The following is a 17,930-nucleotide window of genomic DNA, read 5'->3' as shown; positions in this document are numbered from 1 at the left end:
GAACTGTACACAGTATTCCAGCTGTGGCCTAACCAGCATTTTATACAGCTCCATCATAACCTCCCTGCTCTTATATTCTATGCCTCGGCTAATGAAGGCAAGTATCCTATATGCCTTTTTAACCACATTATCCACCTGTTCTGCTCCCTTCAGGGATCTATGTACATGCACACCAAGGTCCCTCTGACCCTCCGCCTTACCTAGGGTCTTAACATTCATTGCGTATTCCCTTGCCTTGTTAGTCCCTCCAAAGTGCATCACCTCACACTTTTCAGGGTTAAATTCCATTTGCCACTGTTCCGCCAATCTGACCAACCTATCTATATCATCCTGCAGACTGAGGCTACCCTCTTCGCTATTTACCACCCCACCAATTTTCGTGTCATCTGCGAACTTACTGATCATACCTTTTACATTCACATCCAAATCATTAATGTAGACCACAAACAGCAAGGGACCCAGCACCAATCCCTGCCGTACCCCACTGGACACAGGCTTCCAGTCACAAAAACAACCTTCAACCATCACCCTCTGCCTTCTGCCACTAAGCCACATCCACTGCACTACCCTCATCCACACACCTAGTCACCCCCTCAAAATATTAAATCAAATTAGTCAGACATAATCTTCCCTTGACAAAGCCATGCTGACTATCCCTGATTCATTCTTGCCTCTCCAAGTGGAGACTAATTTTGTCCCTCAGAATTTTTTCCAATAATTTCCCTACCACTGATGTTAGGCTCACTGGCCTGTAGTTCACTGGTTTATCCATACTACCCTTCTTGAATAATGGTACTACATTAGCTGTTCTCCAGTCCTCCGGCACATCCCCTGTGGCCAGAGAGGTTCTGAAAATTTGTGTTAGAGCCCCTGCAATCTCCTCTTTTGCCTCACACAGCAGCCTGGGATACATCTCATCCGGGCCTGGGGATTTATCCACTTTTAAGCCTGCTAGAACCGTCAATACCTCCTCCCTCTCGATGCTAATATGTTCGAGTATATCACAGTCCCCCTGCCCTATTTTTATGTTTACATCGTCCTTCTCCATAGTGAAAACAGATGCAAAAAATTCATTTAGAACCCCACCTACATCTTCCGGCTCCACACACAGATTGCCACTTTGGTCCCGAATGGGCCCTACTCTTTCCCTAGTTATCCTCTTACCCTTAATATACTTATAAAACACCTTAGGATTTTCCTTGATTTTGCTCACTAGTGTTATTTCATGGCCCCTCCTCACTCTCCTCATTTCTTTTTTAAGTATCCCCCTGCACTTCTTATACTCCTCTAGGGCTTCCTCTGTCTTTAATCCTTTGTATCTGCCAAAAGCCCTCCTTTTTTTCCTAATCCATTCTCGTATATCCCTTGACATCCAAGGTTCCCTGGGGTTTTTGGACCCACCCTTGACCTTTACGGGAACATGTTGCCATTGTACGATCTCAATTTCCCTTCTGAAAGACTCCCATTGCTCCGATGCGGATTTTCCTACAAGTAGGTGATCCCAGTCCGCTTTGGCCAGATCCTGCCTTATCATATTAAAATCGGCCTTCCCCCAATTTAGAACCTTTTGTTCGGTCCATCTCTGTCCTTTTCCATGACTACCTTAAATCTCACCGAATTATGGTCACTGTCACTAAAGTGCTCAGCTACTAACACTTCTTCCACTTGGCCGGCCACATTCCCTAGAATTAGGCCCAGTACCGCCCCCTCTCTTGTAGGACTTTCTACATGCTGGCTCAAAAAGCTCTCCTGGGTGCACTTTAAGAATTCTGCACCCTCTAAGCCTTTCACACTCTGACTATCCCAGTTAATATTGGGGAAGTTGAAATCCCCCACTATTATTACCCTATTATTTGCACATTTCTCTGAGATTTGCCTCCATATCTGTTCCTCTATCTCCCCCTGACTGTTTGGGGGCCTATAGTACACTCCCAGCAAAGTGCTTGCCCCCTTTTTGTTTTTAAGTTCCACCCATATGGCCTCATTAGAGGAACCTGCTAATATATCATCCCTCCTTATAGCAGTAATTGACTCCTTAATTAATATTGTGACACCCCCTCCTCTTTTACCTCCCCCTCTGTCTCGCCTGAAGATTCTATACCCCGGAATATTGAGCTGCCAGTCTTGCCCCTCCCTCAACCATGTCTCCGTGATAGCAACAATATCATACTCCCATGTGTTCATCAACACCTTCAGTTCATCCACCTTATTCACAAGACTCCTTGCATTAAAATAAATGCCATCCAGCCTTGCCGTTACATATTTGCCCTTCCTTCCAAGCTAACTTGTTTTTTCCTCTATATTTGGCTGTACATCACCCCCTATTGTAGCTCCACTCTGTATCCCATCCCCCTGCCAGGTTAGTTTAAACCCCCCACAACAGTGCTAGCAAACCTCCCCGCAAGGATATTTGTCCCGCTCTGGTTCAGGTGCAACCCGTCCGACTTGTACAAGTCCCACCTTCCCCAGAAGCAGAGCCAGTGATCCAGGAAACTAAAGCCCTCCCTCCTACACCAACTCTTTAGCCATGCATTCATCTGCTCTATCCTCCTATTCCTATACTCACTAGCACGTGGCACCGGGAGTAATCCAGAGATTACAACCTTTGAGGTCCTGCTCTTTAATCTGCTACCTAGCTCCCTAAATTCTTGCTGCAGGACCTCATCCCTCTTCCTACCCATGTCATTGGTCCCAATGTGAACCACGACCTCTGCCTGTTCACCCTCCCCCTTCAGAATGCCCTGCAGCCGTTCAGTGACATCCTTGACCCTCTGACCCTCCGTCTTACCTAGGGTCTTACCATTCATTGTGTATTCCCTTACCTTGTTAGTTCCTCCAAAGTGCATCACCTCACACTTTTCAGGGTTAAATTCCATTTGCCACTGTTCCGCCCATCTGACCAACCCATCTATATCGTCCTGCAGACTGAGGCTACCCTCCTCGCTATTTACCACCCCACCAATTTTCGTGTCATCTGCGAACTTACTGATCATACCTTTTACATTCACATCCAAATGATTAATGTAGACCACAAACAGCAAGGGACCCAGCACCGATCCCTGCGGTACCCCACTGGACACAGGCTTCCAGTTACAAAAACAACCTTCGACCATCACCCTCCGCCTTCTGCCACTAAGCCAGTTTTGTATCCAATGTGCCAAGGCACCCTGGATTCCATGAGCTCTTACCTTCTTGACCAGTCTCCTATGCGGGACTTTATCAAAAGCCTTACTGAAATCCATGTATACCACATCCACTGCACTACCCTCATCCACACACCTAGTCACCCCCTCAAAAAATTCAATCAAATTAGTCAGACATGATCTTCCCTTGACAAAGCCATGCTGACTATCCCTGATTAATCCTTGCCTCTCCAAGTGGAGACTAATTCTGTACCTCAGAATTTTATGATCACTGGGGAAAGAGAAGGGGCCGTTAGAGAGACTCAACATGGCTTCAGAAAACAAGGTCACGTCTACAAACTAGCTGGAGTTTTGTGAAGATGTTGCTAGGTTGGTGATGAGGGGAATCCGGTTGAAATTGTTGACCTCAGGGGTGTCAAACCAGGATATCCTGGACTTGGCATTGGCCACATTCAGCAAAAGTTATTAAAATAGGAATAAATGAAGATAAACTATATTGGTGATGATTTACAGTGAGATTTTATTCACAGCTGCTGCTGCTCCCGATCCCTGGCACCTCTCAGCTTGAACCATTGCATCAACATTTGGAACAAGTGACTGGGCTGAGGCCTGTCCTGGATAAAAACATGAGGACCACTTGTCAGCACAGAACCTTGTTACCCAACCACTGACCCTGGAAGTGAATTCCACAGCCGCACAACTCTCCGTGTGAAGAAGGTTTTCCTGATCACTGTTCTAAATCTCCTACATTTAATCTTGTATCTCTGGCTCCTTGTCTTGATCCTTCAACCATTGGAAGCAGCCTGCTTCTATCTACCCCATCCCATCTTTCATCATTTTAAACATTTCTATCATATCGCCCTGGAATATGTGTTGAATATGAGAAGGACGAGTCCTAACAGAAAGGACACAGAGTCAGAATGGACCTGAGACTGAGCCACCAGCCATTCTGGTCAGGAATGCACCTGTACTTCCTGTACTCCTTTTTGTCTGAGATGTGGGCGTCGCTGGCAAGGCATGACATTTATTGCAATTATTGCCCCTCCCTAATTGACCTTGAGAAGGTGGTGGTGAGCCGACCTCTTTAACCGCTGCAGTCCAAGTGGTGAAGGTCCTCCCACAGTGCTGTTAGGGAGGGAGTTCCAGGATTTTGACCCAGCGACGATGAAGGATCGGCGATATACTTCCACATCTGATGTTGTGAGACTTGGAGGGGAACTTGGAGGTGGTGGTGTTTCCATGCGCCTGCTGCCCTTGTCCTTCCAGGTGGTAGAGGTCGCGGGTTTGGGAGGTGCTGCCGAAGAAGCCTTGGCGAGGTCATGGGTTTGGGAGGTTGACCAAAGGTTTTTAGGGATATGGGTCAAAGGCGGGTATATGGAGTTAGGTCCCAGATCAGCCATGATCTCATTGAATGGTGGAACAGGCTCGAGGGGTGATGGGCCATCAATAACCACAAAACTAGAAGTTATAGACTTAAACAAGTTGGCTTTTAATCACTAAGATCAGAGCAAACATCTCAACACGCCGACTGGTCCACAGGAATGAGTCATACAGATCCTGGGATCTTTATGTAAGAGAAGTCAGGGGCGGAGCCAAGAGCCAAGACCTGGAACCCCCCAGGTTAGTCGGGAAAGAGGAAGTGAAATTATACACAGTGGGGGAGGGTAATATACATGAGTGCAAAACGAATACAGGATCAAGACAAACAGATTTCATTACATTCACCCCTTCTATCGATTTAGTCCATCGGGGTGATGTTTCTTAAAAGTTGGTATAAGTGAGTCTGTCAGGAGGTTTTGCAGTTCTCAGTGATCGGCGCATAGCCGGTTGGGGTGCCTCTAGGGGAGTGGATTCTGGTTCCTCCGCTGTCCGGGCCTCCGCAGTGTCTTCCAGGTTATCTGCAGTGTCCTCCAGGTTAAAGTTGGGTATTGATACCTCTGGGCGTCCTGTCTCTTTGTAGTGTAGGTCTTCATCGGGTAGTCTCCCATCGTTCTCTCCGCTCCCCGAGGGAGCGAGGTCTTTTATGGAAACAGTGTCCTCTCGCCCGTCAGAGTATTCGATATAGGCGTACTGAGGGTTTGCATGGATGAGCTGTACCTTTTCCACAAGGAGGTCTGTTTTATGGCCTCTCACGTGCTTCCGCAATAGTACTGTCCCCGGAGACGTCAGCCACGCGGGTAGAGATATGCCCGAGGTGGATTTCTGGGGGAAAACGAACATCTTTTCGTGAGGGGTAGTGTTAGTGGCATTACATAACAGAGACCTTATGGAGTGGAGCACGTCTGGGAGGACTTCCTGCCAGCGGGAGGTCGAAAGGCCTTTTGACTTTAAGGCTAATGTGACAGCCTTCCAAACAGTAGCATTCTCCCTTTCCACTTGCCCATTGCCCCGGGGGTTGTAGCTAGTGGTTCTGCTAGTGGCTATCCCCTTCGAGAGCAAGAACTGGCGCAGCTCGTCACTCATGAATGACGTCCCCCTATCGCTGTGTATGTAGTTCGGCATGCTAAACATGCAGAATAGGTTACAGAGACACTTGATGACCGTGGCACTGGTCATGTCTGGGCAGGGAATGGCGAAGGGGAAGTGGGAATATTCATCAATGATATTGAGGAAGTATACGTTACGGTCGGCAGAGGGAAGGGGTCCCTTGAAGTCCAGACTTAGGCGCTCGAATGGCCGTGTGGCTTTGATAAGGTGTGCACGGTCAGGCCTGTAGAAACGAGGCTTGCATTCCGCACAGATGTGGCAGGCTCTGGTCATTGCCCTGGCCTCCTCGATGGAGTGGGGCAGATTGTGGGACTTTATAAAATGGTATAGTCGGGTGACCCCTGGGTGACAGAGGTCGTTGTGGAGACCCTGTAATTTGTCCGTATGAATGCTGGCACACATTCCCCGTGATAGGGCATCTGGGGGTTCATTAAGGGCTCCCGGCCTGGACATAATATCATAGTCGAACGTGGATAGTTCGATCCTCCACCTGAGTATTTTGTCATTCTTGATTTTCCCCCTTTGTTTGTTATTAAACATGAAATCCACCGACCGCTGGTCGGTGAGCAGGGTGAAACGTTTGCTGGCTAGGTAGTGTCTCCAGTGCCGCACTGCCTCCACTGTAGCCTGTGCCTCCTTCTCGACAGAAGAGTGCCTGATTTCAGGTCCCTGAAGGGTTCGGGAGAAGAAGGCCACAGGCCTCCCAGCCTGATTGAGGGTTGCAGCTAAGGCAAAGTCTGATGCATCGCTTTTGACTTGAAAGGGAATGCATTCGTCCACTGCACACACTGCAGCCCTTTCAATGTCCTGTTTAATACTGGTGAAAGCCTCCCGAGCTTCAGCTGATAGTGGGAAGGACGTCGATTTAATGAGGGGTCGGGCCTTATCAGAGTAATTGGGCACCCATTGGGCATAATACGAAAAAAATCCCAGGCACCTTTTTAAAACTTTGGGATTGTGTGGCAGGGGCAGTTCCTTTAGGGGGCGTAATCGGTCAGGGTCCGGTCGAATTACCCCATCTTCCACCACACAGCCGAGGATACAGAGACAGGTTGTGTTGAAGACACATTTGTCTTCGTTGTAGGTTAGATTCAGCTTTAGGGCAGTTTTTAAAAATCTCGCAAGATTTAGATCGTGGTCTTGATGGTTGTGCCCGCAGATAGTGACATTGTCCAGATAGGGGTAGGTAGCTTGTAGTTTATTCTCATCAACCATGCGGTCTATCTCACGTTGGAAGACCGAGACCCCATTTGTTACCCCGAAGGGCACTCTGAGAAAATGGTAGAGGCGCCCGTTCGCCTCGAAGGCGGTGTTTGGGCAGTCCTCCGTTCTAATGGGGAGCTGGTGATATGCGGATTTGAGGTCGATAGTCGACAAGACTCGGTATTGCGCAATCTGGTTGACCATTTCTGATATGCGGGGTAAAGGGTAGGCATCCAGCTGGGTATAAATATTAACAGTCTGGCTGTAGTCAATTATCATCCGTATCTTTTCGCTATTTTTAATTATGACTACTTGGGCACGCCACAGGCTGGTACTGCATTCAATAATGCCTTCCCGCAGGAGTCTGTCCACTTCCACCTTGACAAAGAGTCTGTGTCTTCCAGACTGTACCGCCTACTTTTGGTCGCTATGGGCCTACAGTTCAGAGCGAGATTAGCGAATAAAGAGGGCGGGCTGATTTTTAAGGTTGATAGGCCACAGACTGTGAGTGGCGGCTGGGACCCGCCATATGCTAGCGTGACACTTTCGTGGTGGCACTGGAAGTCCAGGCCCAAGATTACATTAACACAGAGTTCTGGCATCACGAGGAGTTTAAAATCCTTGTAGTCCGTGCCTTTTACAGTCAGTGTTACCACACAGTAGCCCAAAATGTCCGAAGTGTGGGGCTTAGCAGCCATAGCAATTCTGCTCCGTGTAGTGGTTACCGTTAATGAGTGCCGCTGTACCAGGCTAGGGTGGATAAAACTCTCGGTACTCCCACAGTCAATTAAACATTTAGTTAAATTCCCGTTTACCTGTATGTCCATCATGGATTTTGTCAACGGGTGTGGCCTGGATTGATCCACCATGATCGAAGCCACTGTTGGGCCCTGGGCGGCCGTTGAGTCGGGAAAAGATGGCGGATCCCAAGATGGCGGCCCACACGGCACGCACGAGGCGGTGACGGAGTTGGAAATCGGATTCCCCCTGCAGACTTTGCTAAAATGCCCCTTTTTCTTACATTTGAAGCATGTAGCGTCCTTCGCTGGGCATCGTTGTCTGGGGTGCTTGGCCTGGCCGCAGAAGTAGCATTTCGGGCCTCGAGACATTGCCGCTGTAGTAGGACTCCTGGGTGAGCTTCTGTGTTGGGACTCCGGCGGCGTAGAGCTGGTCTGAGACCTGGATGGGGAAGATGGCTGATTCCAAGATGGCAGCCCCCTCGGCGTGCACGAGGTGGTGAGGGCCGCATGGCCGGAAGAATAAGAGTCAGAGTTTTTCTGGGCCACGTCTAGCGATCGTGCAGTGGCCACTGCCTTTTTTAAGTCCAGGACCTCCTTCTCCAGCAGTCTCTGCCGGATATAATTCGATTTGAGGCCCGTGATGAAGGAATCGCGGACCAATTCATCAGAGTACGCATTGGCCGTCACGGCCTTGCAGTTACAGTCCCGGACCAGGTCCTTTAGGCCCTGTAAGAAATCGTCCATTGATTCCTCTGGTCACTGCCTGCGTGTGTCCAGCAGATGTCTGGCGTACACTTCGTTTACCAGCCTCTGGTATTGGGCCTTCAGGATAGTGATGGCCTCCATGTAAGATGTGGCGTCCCGGATGAACGAATAAATCCGATGACTTACGCGAGTAGTCAGTAGACTCATTTTATCTACCTCACTAGTGGATGAGGCCCCTGCGAAGAGTTTGAAGCATTTAAGCCAATGTCCAAATTGATTTGATGCTTCAGCAGAATGTGGATCCAAGTCCAGATGCTCTGGTTTTAGGAGTCGATCCATCCTAGTATTCTTTAGTGATTAAAATTGATGGGCCTTCAATAACCACAAAACTAGAAGTTATAGACTTAAACAAGTTGGCTTTTAATCACTAAGATCAGAGCTAACATCTCAACACGCCGACTGGTTCACAGGAATGAGTCATACAGATCCTGGGATCTTTATGTAAGAGAAGTCAGGGGCGGAGCCAAGAGCCAAGACCTGGAACCTCCCAGGTTAGTCGGGAAAGAGGAAGTGAAACTATACACAGTGGGGGAGGGTAATATACATGAGTGCAAAATGAATACAGGATCAAGACAAACAGATTTCATTACAAGGGGCTCAATGGCCTTCCCCTATGCTACTGAAGAAACCTTGGCGAGTTGCTGCAGTGCATCTTGGTGGTGGATCAAGCGGGCTGCTTTGTCTGTAGGGGGGCATCCTTTAACTGGTTTAAGGTAATTTACCTGGTCTGCAGCCTTTGCCTGCACTCTGTCCAACTCCAATCTTTTACCTGGATTATGGTAATTCACCTGCTCAGGCAGCCTTTGCTACTACACTGTAAACCAATTTCCAAACAGCAGTTTTGAATCGCTACCCCACCTTCCAGTTCTGACTGGAGGGCTTATAATTAATGATATATTAAAAACGGACAAGTGGTTTTGATGTGAGAAAGTCAACTTTATTTAAACTATAGAAACTACAATCAAATTTTAAACTATACCACACGAACACAGTCATTACAGTAAAATTGCTTAAATGGGGGAAGGCAGATGGCAAAAACGAGGGATAAGTAGCTACAATGTTCATTAAACAATCTTAGCAATTTCCCCTTAATTACCACCCCCTAACTTGGTTGCCTTGCTGAGGAGTCAGAAACCTGCTCACCTGGGGTCCAGCGAAATAAGAGAGAGATAGCTTCTCCGGAGCTATCTTTATACCTGGTTAGCTCCTGGTGTATTGCTGTCTGCAAAATTCCCGCCCAAAAGTTCCAATATACAAGAGAAGGACTGTGATTGGCTGATTCAAAGTGGTTGGAGTGATCTAATGTGTCTACACTCTGGGGCCGGGATGTTCCCGCCCACCTCCAGAGTTCCCCTGGCTAAAACAAAAGGGATACAACTGCCCTATTGCCTGAGTGATTCAAACCCATCTGTCCCCTATCAAAGTGCTTTTTCCGGGGTTTAGATATCTCCATTGTGTGTAAGTGCTTTGAATGGGTTTGAAACGACTGTGTAAACAGAAGCTGATTTCTGCGGTTTAGTCGCAAGTGGTTGTAATCCCTTAAGTCAATAAGCAACTTCGAGTGCTTCTGAGAGGGAAACTCCCTTTGATGATTGACAGGCCTGCCTGCCACTGTAAGATCCTCCCACTTTCACAGACATACACCAAGCTGCGAGCTGCTCTTTGTCTTTTGGCCATGCTTTATGACGGACATTTTTAAAACCCCTTTTAAACTCCAGGGAACAATTTTATTAAAAATGCACTGTCTTAGAGTGTGCGAATTTTTCCACGAGCTCCTCGATTCCGGTGTTGTCCATGTGCTGTACCACAGCCTTTTGCGATTCTGGGCACATTTTAAACATTGTCCTACCCAGAGACAATTCAAATCACACAAATTCTTTGTCCACGATGTGGACCAATATTTTTTGATCTTCAGGGAAAATAGGGGAATTTTGCAAACCCCTACAGGCCACCCTTTTGATACTTCAACTTGCTTGTAGTATCCACTTGAAGAAGTGAGCAAAATTTTCTGACCCCCGACAAACAACCATCCCCTGTGTTTACCTATAGCTACCTACCACTGATCCCCCAACCCATCTATTGCCCTCATATTCGAGAAAAACCGTGGTACAGTAGGCATCTTACAGATACATCAGTTTACAATAAGGGGTCTCATACCCCTGCATCGCTTGTAAAATTCTACAATGCAATCAAAATTTACAATCACCTTTTACATTATAACTTATTACAAAATGTTGCAATCTTAGTTACACAATGTAATCAAAATGATCCCAAGCACGGAGAGGGTCCAATGCCTCTGCTCGACTTGGAAATATAAAATAAAATACAAAAGTCTTCATTAAACATTTGAAATAACATGCTTAAATAAACCCCGACCATCACGTCCCAGTGATGGGTCGCGAAATTCGAGTGGGTATTACTCCCCCCTTCCGGGCACTAAATGTTCCTTCCACCCCCCCTTTAATGGTCTTAAACTTTAAACATACAGAATGGATTTACAGACCAGCCTGCTCCACCAGCCTTGAGCCGTTCCCTTGTCCCTTTGTGGAGGCGGGGTACCCCTCATGTTTAAAATTACCTTGGCACAGACCGAGACCAGGGAGTATGGGATTGTGACTCCCAATCCCTCCCCCTCCCATCTTCCCTCGACTGGCTGCAGAAAATGATTGGTGCCAGTGTGGCGGCTCTCCCTGGCCCCACACTGGAACTTGGATCCCAGATCCGGCTACCCACTCATCCTCCCCAGCCACACTTACACTAACTTTGCCCGTGGGCCCCCGGGTGAGTTCCTCCCTCCCCCGAACACACCCACACAACTCTTGGGTCTCCCCCTCCCCTTTACAATCTTTCCCGGGCCATCACCACCCACTCCCGGGGAACGCATCCCTATCTGACAAGGTGCCCGCGCTTCCCCACCATGACTCCTCAACAGCGAGGTCTCCCGCAAGTGAACTTCGGTCAGGATAGTGCTGGGTTGGGGGCCGTGCCCCACCCAGCTGGGACCATCTCTTCCACGTAGGAGGAATAGGCAAGTTCCTCTGGACCCTGTCCGGTTTCTCCCGAAGGTTGCTGTGGGGTCTCCTCCTGGATTTGTCCAGTGGTGAGGTGATCCCCAACATTCTGTATCCATATCTTCCTTCGATGCCCAGATCGGGCTGGGCGACCAGGGCTGCTGCTTCTTCCACACTCCTGCAAAAACTTAAAAGGGACATGCAGCCAGGTCTCACTGACCTGCTGCCTTAGGTGGAGACATGGTCGGGTCCCTCAACCTTGGACCAAAATACAAACATTTGGCACACTTATAAACTTAAAACTACCAGTTAATTCTAAACTTAAAATACACCTTAAAAGCACGCTATATTCAAACCAAAGCTATAATACAAATGCCGCCTGTCTCCGGGCGGCCAGGCTAATCTCTGGCACTGTCGCAGATCACTGCTGGCTGCAGCGGAGCTGGGCTGATTCCAGCTTCTGGTCCCTCGCAGCTTCAGTCTGCTGATTGCTCTTTGTGGCAGGTACCCTGGTGACCACCTTTTCTTGGGCTTGCGGATCCGCTGAGACTTTCTGAGGGGCGTCTCTGTGGAGGAAACTTTGGCTGGTGGACCCTGAGCTTGGGTCACAGCCCTAGCTGGCTGGGAACCTTCTCCCCCATGTCCAAAACCCGTTACCAGCTCCCCTGCAAGAGAAATTGCTCTCCCTGCCTCCCTAGGGTCCCACATCAGGGGGGAACCACTCTAGAAGCGGGCTGGGAAGCTGGTCCCTTGAAACAGGTGACTGCGCCTGCGTGAATCTCCTCCCCTGAGTCCTGCGGCAGAGGCTGTGAAGCCTCGGGCTTCAAACAGGCGATTGCGCCTGCGCAGGATAACCAATGAGGAGCCGCTGTGGCTCCGCTGGCAACTGCGCCTGCGTGAACTTCCTCCTTGGAGTCCCGCGGCAGGTGCTGTGAAGCCTCTAGCTTCAAACAGGTGATTGCGCCTGCGCAGGGAATCCGATAAAGAGCCGCTGTGGTCCCGCCAGCAACTGCGCCTGCGTGAACTTCCTCTTCGGAGTCCCGCGGCAGAGGCTCTGAAGCCTCTGGCTTCAAACAGGCAATTGCGCTTGCATGGGAAAACCGATGAGGAGCCGCTGGGGTCCAGCTGGCAAGTGCGTCTGCGTGAACAATCTTTGCAAAGGGCTGGGGAACCACTACACTCTCACAGGCAACCGCGCCTGTGTGTTCGATTCCTTTAAAAAGGGCTGGAAGAACCGCTGGGTCTTCCAAGGAGACTGCTGCGCCTGCGCGTATGAATTGGGAAGCGGGGGCCTTTAAACGGCCGACTGCGCCTGTGCACTCAGCCTCAAACTGAGCAAGAGCCACTGGGGGTTCCAAATTTGTGACTGCACCTGCGCGAACCCGGTGTTGAGAAACCACTCCTCTCCGGCACGCGGCTGCGCCAGTGCGAACCTCCTGTTGGCAGAACTCTCCCCTCAGGCATGCGACTGCGCCTGCCTGGGAAAACTGAGGAGGATCCGCTGGGGGTACGGGCTGGGGAACTGCGCCTGTGCAAACCTGGTCTTGGGAAACTTCTCCCCTCAGGCGCGCGACCGTGCCTGCGTGAACCTGCTGTTCAGAAGACTGGCAGATTCCTGTCTCCAGACCAGCGACTGCGCATGCGCGGGCAGTCTCCAAGTGATCTTCTGTGAATGGATTGGCAGCAGCCTGCTGATTTCTAATCTCAGGTTGCTGCTTCTCTGTTTCTGAGCCACATAACTTGCTCAAATTTAAACTTTGGTTCGAAGTTAAGCTTTGGCCAAAATTTAGGTCCCACTGGGGCGGGGAAGTGTCCCAATTTGTGAGCTGGACAACTTTTCCCTGAAAACAGGCCACAGCGCCTGTCTTTACAGGCTGTGAACTTGAACTGTACAATTTTTCTGAATTTCTCTGTGTCCCATCCCTGCCTGCAATCACTGCCACTGGCCCGGACCCATATGGGTCCCAGAAAGTGCCTGCATGTGCACCCTCCTTGACCAGCATACCGGCCAGTCATTGTGGGGAGGCAGAGGTGGGCGAGGGGGGTACAGCACCTCTGATGGCTGCTACCTTTCCCTGGTTGGTCAGGAGAGACCGCATTGCTTCCAGTAGCGACTCGACAGAGGCGGGGGAAATTCCTGTCTCTACCCTTTGGGCTGGGGCTGTGGGATTCTTTCCCTTGCTATCCTTCCAGGGATTCTTAGTCTTTTCTCCAGTGACCATCTTTCCCACACCCATAGCAATTTAACCTAGCCTGGGAGGGACTGTTCCCCTCCTGATGCCACTATTTCTTATACTGAGCCCCAGGTTTAACCTCGTGGACTTTACCCTTTTGCTGGGGGCTCTCACTATTCCTCCCATTCCTGTATGCTACTGTGAGCTGCCGGATTACAGTCTCTTCGGTTGCTAGGGGGTCTCGGGAGTCAAACCAGGTATCAGCTTTTACCTTTATCTGGGGCAGGCAATTGGACACCAGGCAACGAAGCCATTGGGTCTGCTGCCGCTGGTTCAGTCGTGCCCTATCTTGTCCCCCTGCACAGGCACGGTTGTAGGCTGGCCACAGCCTGTCTGCGAATGCCTGTAGGGTCTCCCCTTCCTTCTGCAGGGTTTTCCCTACATGATCGAACGGATTGCCATCGTTCGCACCCATGGCTTCCAGTATTTCCTCCTTCAGGTCCTCAAAACCCTTCTGCCCTTGCTTAGCCTCATCTGAAAGGGTCTGATAGAGCTTGCTATCCACAGAGAAAAGCAACATTCTGGCTTTCTCTTCATCATCACAGCTGTTAACACCAGCTGCCTGGTCTACTTGTTGGAAGTGTATTGAGGGGTCTCCCTTTTCAGAGAGCATGGGAATATGTTTCACCAGGCCTCTGAGCTGTGGGGCATCATAGGCCACCAGATAGGTATTTTGAACAGCCCCTGGGTTATCATCACTCACGGCCATACCGTACCTCCGTTGTTGGAGGGGGTACACTGGTCCTGGTCTCCGCCTGCCTAGCGGGACCTGCTGGTGTTCTCCCCCCACCCCATTGTCCACCCCTCCTTGCTGCCAGAGCTCCTCAAGACTCGGAGCTGTGGGCTGCGGTCTTGGGATCTCTAGTTCCCAATCCAGCAATGCTCTGGGTGCTGCCTGTGGGGCAGTCTGGTTTGGGCTGCCAGTAAAATCCGGCTGACCTGCCATCGGGCTGATCACACAAATCGTCCCCTTTGCTGCATTTAAAGCCATGTTAAGGCTTTCTATCTCTGCCCTACAGGGGCCATGATCTGCTTCATTAAACTTTTGGTCACAGGCCAGCTTATAAGCTGCTGTAACTCCTGAGATGAGGTGGACATTTTCTTCCCGCAGTCTCATCTCGCTATCTCTGGCCTCAGTGCCTTCCTGCACGTGGCGCTCCATCTCTGCCTAGCATTTTTCCAACTCTGACTCCGGATTCTTGGCCTCTTTATCCTCCTCCTGCACCCTCATCTCACCCTTCTTAACCCAGCCACCTATACCATGATAGGTCAGCCTACATGCTGCTGCTAACATCCGCAGGGCTACCCACATACTGAAAATGAGAGAAACAACAGCTGATGCTTTCTCCAGATCCAGACCACTTATCATATCAAGAACTGCCTCCAGTCCTGCCGCGGTCACCATTTTGTAGAGGGGCATCTTTTAACAGGTTTAAGGTAATTTACCTGGTCTGCAGCCTTTGCCTGCACTCTGACCAATTCCAATCTTTTACCTGGTTTATGGTAATTCACCTGCTCAGGCAGCCTTTTGCTGCTACACTGTAAACCAATTTCCAAACAGCGGTTTTGAATCACTACCCCACCTTCCAGTTCTGACTGGAGGGCTTATAATTAATGATATATTAAAAATGGACAAGTGGTTTTGATGTGAGAAAGTCAACTTTATTTAAACTAAAGAAACTATAATCAAATTTTAAACTATACCACACGAACAGTAATTACAGTAAAATTGCTTAAATGGGGGAAGGCAGATGGCAAAAATGAGGGATAAGTAGCTACAATGTTCATTAAACAATCTTAGCAATTTCCCCTTAATTACCACCCCCTAACTTGGTTGCCTTGCTGAGGAGTCAGAAACCTGCTCACCTGGGGTCCAGCGAAGTAAGAGAGAGAGAGCTTCTCCAGAGCTATCTTTATACCTGGTGAGCTCCTGCTGTTTTGCTGTCTGCAAAATTCACGCCCAAAAGTTCCAATATACAAGAGAAGGACCGTGATTGGCTGATTCAAAGTGGTTGGAGTGATCTAATGTGTCTACACTCTGGGGCCGGGATGTTCCCGCCCACCTCCGGAGTTCCCCTGGCTAAAACAAAAGGGATACAACTGCCCTATTGTCTGAGTGATTCAAACCCATCTGTCCCCTATCAAAGTGCTTTTTCCGGGGTTTTAGATATCTCCATTGTGTGTAAGTGCTTTGAATGGGTTTGAAACGACTGTGTAAACAGAAGCTGATTTCTGCGGTTTAGTCTCAAGTGGTTGTAATCCCTTAAGTCAATAAGCAACTTCCAGTGCTTCTGAGAGGGAAACTCCCTTTGATGATTGACAGGCCTGCCTGCCACTGTAAGATCCTCCCACTTTCACAGACATACACCAAGCTGCGAGCAGCTCTTTGTCTTTTGGCCATGCTTTATGACGGCTATTTTTAAAACCCCTTTTAAACTCCAGGGAACAATTTTATTAAAAATGCACTGTCTTAGGGTGTGCAAACTTTTCCACGAGCTCCTCGATTCTGGTGTTGTCCACGTGCTGCTACACAGCCTTTTGCGGTTCTGGGCACATTTTAAACATTGTCCTACCCAGAGACAATTCAAATCACACAAATACTTTGTCCACGATGTGGGCCAATATTTTTTGATCTTCAGGGAAAATAGGGGAATTTTGCGAACCCCTACATGTCCTGGATGGTGTCGAGCTTCGAGTGTTGGAACGGCACTCACCCAGGCAAATGGAGAGTATTCCATCACAGACTTGCACCTTGTAGATGGTGGAAAGGCTTTGGGGAGTCAGGAGGTGAGACACTCACTGCAGAATACCCAGCCTCTGACCTGCTCTTGTAGCCACCTGATCTGTTTAGAACCACAACTGGCTGCCTCCGTGATGATTAGCGATAAACCACAAGCACACAACAGTATCTGCTGCACACACCTTGTAAACATTATCTCTGGGCCTCCACAGTGAGGAGGTAAACTGCAAGAAGAGGGGAAAAGAGGAGCCCTTCCTTCCCATGGCAATCTGCGTGCTTTACTCTGTAACCTTTACTCTTCAAATAAAGTCACTCCCTGCGGGCTCTTTTCAAGGTTTATTTGGTGACCTTTTCCCGTAGTTTGGAATATTGACAACACAGCCGACATGCATCACCGGTGACATCACAATGACTACTGACAACACGGCCGACCTGCATCACCAGTGACATCACAATGACTATTGACAACACGGCCGACCTGCGTCACCAGTGACATCACAATGACTACTGACAACACGGCCAATCTGCATCACCGGTGACATCACAATGACTATTGACAACATGGCCGACCTGCATCACCAGTGACTCTTCTTCTTAGGCAGTCCCTCGGAACTGAGGATGACTTGCTTCCACATTAAAAATGAGCTCGCAGGTGACTGATGAGTCCAATGCGGGACATACAGTCTCTGTCACAGGTGGGGCAGATGGTGGTTGAAGGGGTGGGTGGGTGGGGTGCTTGGGTTGACGTACGCTTCTTGCGCTGCCTGCGCTTGGCTTCCGCTTGCTCCCGGTGAAGAGACTTGAGGTGTTCGGCACCTTCCTGGATGCTTCTCCTCCACTTTGTGCGGTCTTGGGCCAGGGATTCCCAGGTGTCAGTGGGGATGTTACACTTTTTCAAGGAGGCTTTGAGGGTGTCCTTGAAGTGTTTCCTCTGCCCACCTGGGGCTCTCTTGCCGTGCCGGAGCTCCGAGTAGAGCGCTTGTTTTGGGAGTCTCGTATCGGGCATGCGGACAATGTGACCCGTCCATCGGAGCTGATTGAGCATGGTCAGAGCTTCGATGCTGGGGATGTTGGCCTGAGCAAGAACACTGACATTGGTGTGCCTATCCTGCCAATGGATTTGCAGGATCTTGCGGAGGCAGCATTGGTGGTACCTCTCCAGTGTTTTGAGGTGCCTGCTGTACATGGTCCATGTCTCTGAGGCATACAGCAGGGCAGGTATCACTGCTGCCCTGTAGACCATGAGCTTAGTGCTGGGTTTGAAGTCCTGGTCTTCAAACACTCTCTTCTCAGGCGGCCAAAGGCTGCACTGGCACACTGAAGGCGGTGTTGGACTTCGTCGTCAACGTCTGCCCTTGTTGACAGTAGGCTCCCGAGGTATGGAATGTGGTCCACATTGTCCAAGGCCTTGTCGTGGATTTTGATAATCGGGGGGCAGTACTGTGTGGTGGGGGCAGGTTGGTAGAGGACCTTTGTCTTACGGATGTTTAGTGTAAGGTCCATGCTCTCATGCTTCAGTGAAAGTGTTGACGATGGTTTGGAGTTTGACCTCTGAGTGAGCGCAGACGCAAGCATCGTCTGCATACTGTAGTTCGACGACAGAGGAT

Source organism: Somniosus microcephalus, unplaced genomic scaffold, assembly GCF_052327205.1.
Source record: "Somniosus microcephalus isolate GS21.2 unplaced genomic scaffold, FLI_Smic_1.0 unresolved_chr1, whole genome shotgun sequence".
Lineage (NCBI taxonomy): Eukaryota > Metazoa > Chordata > Chondrichthyes > Squaliformes > Somniosidae > Somniosus > Somniosus microcephalus.
This window is presented reverse-complemented; position numbering follows the sequence as displayed.